A 5,327-nucleotide genomic window follows, 5' to 3' on the forward strand; every position below is an offset into this window, starting at 1 on the left:
AATTTATTTTCAAATCCTCTCAAATCCCTCAATTACTCTCTCTCAAATTCACTCAAGTGAACAAGGCCTTAGTCTAATTATAATACAAGTTTTGAAAGTCCTTCTGATGCTAGCTTGTATGTGAGTGTGTTTATTTTGGTTGAAACGAAGGACAAAGTTGATTTGTGTGACAATGATTGTAGAGTAAAAGACATTAATGAGCTTGAGTTAAAGGTGAAAAAGATTTCATGCATTAAAAAAACATTTTATATATCATGTTTGTTGATCCCTCATAAAGCTTTTGCATTTATCTTGCACTAGTACAGTAAAAGGGAACGACAACGATTATTTTCTTTTATCCGCAGCGGCTCCGCAATCGAGGTATATACATATGAGGTAAAAAAGTCTATCACTTTTTTCTTCGGTTGTGAACCGGGACAGTAGAGGGAGGGGTCTTATCCCTCGGTTTGGAGTTGAACCGAGGCGGTAAAAAGATTTTTTTTAATATTTTACGAAAGAATAAAGCGAGATATTAGTCTTTATTAATATATGCATCTGGTGGTCCCATTCACGTTTTTGTATTGGTTTATGATTTGGGCCCGCCTAGCGATGGCGTCCTTTACCTACAACTCATAAAGCTTTTGCATTTATCTTGCACTAGTACAGTAAAAGGAAACGACAACGATTATTTTCTTTTATCCGCAGCGGCTCCGCAATCGAGGTATATACATATGAGGTAAAAAGTCTATCACTTTTTTCTTCGGTTGTGAATCGGGACAGTAGAGGGAGGGGTCTTATCCCTCGGTTTGGAGTTGAACCGAGGCGGTAAAAAGATTTTTTTTAATATTTTACGAAAGAATAAAGCGAGATATTAGTCTTTATTAATATATGCATCTGGTGGTCTCATTCACGTTTTTGTATTGGTTTATGATTTGGGCCCGCCTAGCGATGGCGTCCTTTACCTACATCTATGTGTCTTTCTCTTTGACTCCCAAAAGAAGATATCATGAAAATCCAAGATTGAGTTTCCTAGTTTTACCTTTTTCATTGCTATTATTTTATGTTTGCAGCTGGACATTTTTTATTTGCACAAAGTTTAGGGTTTTCTTGTCAGTATGTGTAAACCAATTCATGGTTCTTACTTATTTCTTTCAGTACCCACGGAGGCGGAGGAATGGTACAAAATTAGAATCAAAATCAAAATCAATCGTTTTTTTATTTGCCTTTTCATAACTTTTATGTTGTATACAACAAATTTCACGAACTCTTTTGAACAAAAATCAATCTCACAACAATTTATTACCCAAATCTCTGTTATCAATAAATCTAAACACACGAGCAATACACACACATTGAAATAAGTTAAAATGAGTAGTGTGATATACCTGCAAGAGTCTCCGACATTTCTACCACATTGATGGAAAGACATGACATCCTGAAGCTTCAAGCCATGCCTCTGAATCATTTGCACAAGTTCAACATAGCCATCCTAGTTATACTTCAAGGGTTTGTCTCTTTCAACCAAACCCCACCAAGCATCCACCATCACTCCTTCAAGGGGAGCTATCCAGAACCCTTCATCTTTGAATTCAGAGCCCCTTCTGCTTCCAATTCCCTCTTTGGTGTCTTTACAGCCTCGCTTTTTGAATCCATCTTCACCACTCACCACTTCAAATTCCAAAACCAATTATACAACCCTACGATGTTAAAATAATTTATAAGAAAAACACTGCCATAAAATTTTAACAGACAAAAAAAAGTTTTGAAATTTACATGTGTAATAAAAATTAAGGAGCAAAGAAGAGGTATCTACCAAAGGACAAACCTTGACAGAAGCCACCAAGAAACGAGCGGCCATGTGAAGCATCAAACGAAACAGAAAAATGAGATTAAGAATTACGCTAAATGTGACCAAAAAATTGACCTTTTTTATGTGGCCCCAAAAATAACACAGAAAAAAATACCTCTGTTAAAGGAACTCAATCCAACTTTGAGATGCCAACAGGAACCCAATCCCAACAATCCATCGCTCAAACTTTGTTAAAGGAGCGATTTTGAAGGGGTAAAGACACAAGAACAAAACAAATCGGCAAATAAACAACCCCAAAAATCAATTTCAGAAGGTCGTGAAAGCATGGATGAGAGCGTGGTCGGGGTTGGAACAATGATTCTGCCAACATTTAAGGGAGGAGGAGAAGAATTCGCCGTCGTAGCCGTTGGGCTTGGCGATGACAGTAGACAAGTCGCCATCCGTTAGAAGAAGGTTAAAGGGACCGTCGACACGGTTGGATCGTCGCGCCATCCGTTAATGATTGATTTCTTTCTTTGATTGAAGTTGTTTGCTTGAGTCACTAAACCATTGTAGTTCAGATATTTTGTCTAGGCTAAGTTTAACTTTTGCTTCTCATGAGGACATGAAAAGTTTAAGTTTGGGAAAGTTAGTAAGTATGATAATTAACTATTATGCACACTTACTAGAACCCTTTATTTGTCTTTATATCATGTGTTTTGTGTTGAATTCCATGAAAATGTGTAAGATTTGTATTTAGTCTTCATAAATAAATTTAATTATCTATTTTGGTTTATTTTGTTGGAAATTGGAAGATTAGAGAAGAATAGAGAGTTGCTGCCAAAAGTTGCTAGCTCAGCCACAAGCACTGCTAGCCCAGCAAGTAGAGTAACTCTAGCCCAGCCAGAAAGTCTTGCGGCCTAGCTAGTAGAGCACCTCTAGACTAACAAGAGGATTTTGTGGCCCACCGAGCATATCACCTCTAGCCCAATGAGAAGTGTTTATGGCCCAGTGAGAATGCACTTTTTGGAGAGGGTTTTAAAGTGGCGAGAGTGGAAGAAAAATGTAGTTTTTGGATGAGAAAACACAGTTGAAGCTTAGGGACGCGATGTGAAGGCACATTTTTACTTCTAGAGATCATGGAGGCTACTTGGGGCATGTGGAAACATCCTCTTCTCCCTCTTTGGGTCTCCTTCTTCTATCATCCACTTTTATAAGCTTTTAGACTCTCTATAAATTCCGGATAAAATAAAAATAGTTTTTCTTTTTATTTTTTACATTTTTTAATATTAAATACTTAATTATATTATAGAATTGGGTGATAAAAGTATTTATGAAAAATTAATTAGTATTTGTTTTATTTTAATTTTTGGAAATGAGTTGAAGAAAAAGGACTTGGGCCTTAGCTTTTAAATAAATAAATAGATAAATAAATAAATAATAATAAGAAACAGAAAGTAATATTGGATAGAGATATTTAAATGAAATTAGGATAAAACCTAGGGAAAGACAATTCCCTGAAAGTGTGTGTGAGAGAGAAAAACCATCACTCTTTCCTTGCAAATCGTGAAGGGCCTTGTACCTTGGTGGAAGAGTAGAGCTCGAGAGAGAAGAGAGAATTGTGAAGACTTTGGCTTGGTGGCTGGTTCACTTACTTACGAGGTAAGGGGAGTTAACACTCTTGATTATAGATGTGTATGGTGTATTGTAGTATAGTCTGGGGTTTTGTTGAATCGTGGGGGAATTGGTAGTCACGCATGTAGCTTTGGGTTCTTCTTAGCCATGGAAATTATGTTGTGCGTAATTTACTGCATTGATCTTGTATCGGGTGTCGGTATAAAGAAAGGGTATGAATTATTTTTAGTGTGTGCTTGGTGTATATTGTCGCGTGAGTGAAAGGGAAGGGAGAAAACGATTTCTACTTATCATTTTGTTGTAGTTGATTCATGGGTATAAATGAAAAACGTAGAAGTGTAGATTTATGCTACTTAATTGTATGTGTGTATGGTAGGAGAGAGAAAAGTATGAAAAGAATGCATGTTGTGATTGATGATCTTAAATGGAGTGGGACCCGCGAGAAGTTATAAAATAAGAATAAATCAATTTTTTTATGTGATGTATGTATGGCATGTGAACATGGAAAAGTGAATGGTAAGACACGAAGATAGTTTTTCCATTTTGCAGGAAGAGAGTTAAATGAAAAAGAAGGGGTTAGTAATGGATTCATGAGGGATCCACTCAGGGGATAATATATTGAATTTATTCTTATTTTAATGCATTTGGTGTTAGTTATTAAAAAAAGGGTATATATATTATGTATTTTTTCTTATTAGTCATTAGTTTGATGATTGCTTTTGTTTCGAGAACGTTTATTACACAGGGTTTGTTGTTTGATTGTGCGAGTTTAATATTGTTAATTGTTTTAGAATTGGGTTTATGTTGTGATGCTCGGTGAAACTCTTGGAAGTGTGGTGGAAGTAGCACTAGTACTTGTCCGGTGAAGCTCTTTAAGAATAGAGTGGTGGGGTGTATACTTGTCCGGTGAAGCCCAAGAGGGTGGTGGAAAGCATATACTTGTTCGAAGAAGCTCTAAGAGAGTGGTGGGAAGTGGTGTACTTGCCGGTGAAGCCTTCGAGAGAGTGGTGGGAGATGTCATTATGTAATGGTGTGGAAAAGTGTATTGGCCCAGTGAAGCTCTTTAAGAGAGTGGTGAGAGGTGACACTCGATCTTATGTTGTATGTGAGTGACCCGATGGTGATTCAATATATAGTGAATGGTTTCAAATAAATTGGGATATGAGTTGGTGAATGACAGAGGAAGTATGGGTGTGAATTGGTTACTTTGACGAAATCATTTTGTGGATATATGTTGGTGACTTGGAATTTTGATAGTGCGATGTGTTAATGATTTCATGTGTTGTCATGTAAAGAGGTGTATAGGAGTATGTTGATATGTGATATTCATAAATCTTATTCTAAGTTAATGTTGAATACTTGTGTATGTTATATGACATGTTTCTGTTACCTCACCCTTGCATGTTTGTGGTTGTGGTTTCCACCTATGATGATCGTACTTGTACGTGAGTACATGTTGTTACAGATGTAGCTAAAGCAAATTTGAGTAGCGAGATACATGGGAGAACTATGGGATTTTAATTTCAATGTTAATAGTTTTGTAATGGAATTCTATGAACGTTTTATAGTTGCATTTGATTTATGAAGTTTTCATAATTCAGTTATAATAAATGGAAGTTTTATTTAAACTGTATCTTGAAATGATATCAGAATTTAAGTATTAAAAAGTTATTGTAAACCCATGGCATCCCAAAATTTGGGGTGTTACACTCTCCATGGAAATGGAGAACCAAACATATCTTGTTTGGAGTAGATGTATCTATTGAACTTTCTTGTATCTTATAAATGCTTTGATTATATATATGCATTTTCATCTAAATATTAATTTTTTGTTTCTACTCTTATTGCTTGCGGGAATGGGAATGTTCCTAGCTCGATTTGCGGTTTCATTAGGTCTTATGAAAAATCTACTGAACCCTAGGCT

At 36.0% G+C, this 5,327-nt stretch overlaps 1 long non-coding RNA gene across 1 annotated transcript; it reads left to right on the plus strand.

Moving 5' to 3' along the window:
• Nucleotides 1-3,282: 3,282 nt before the first annotated feature.
• LOC148197131 (uncharacterized) lies at nucleotides 3,283-4,792 on the plus strand. The gene is made up of 2 exons (XR_015780415.1): nucleotides 3,283-3,430; nucleotides 4,195-4,792. It is a non-coding gene; the product is annotated as an uncharacterized LOC148197131 (long non-coding RNA).
• The last annotated feature ends 535 nt before the right edge of the window (nucleotides 4,793-5,327 follow it).

The sequence above is a fragment of the Vigna umbellata genome, chromosome 6, assembly GCF_029865625.1.
Source record: "Vigna umbellata cultivar VRB3 chromosome 6, Vumbellata_1.0, whole genome shotgun sequence".
Lineage (NCBI taxonomy): Eukaryota > Viridiplantae > Streptophyta > Magnoliopsida > Fabales > Fabaceae > Vigna > Vigna umbellata.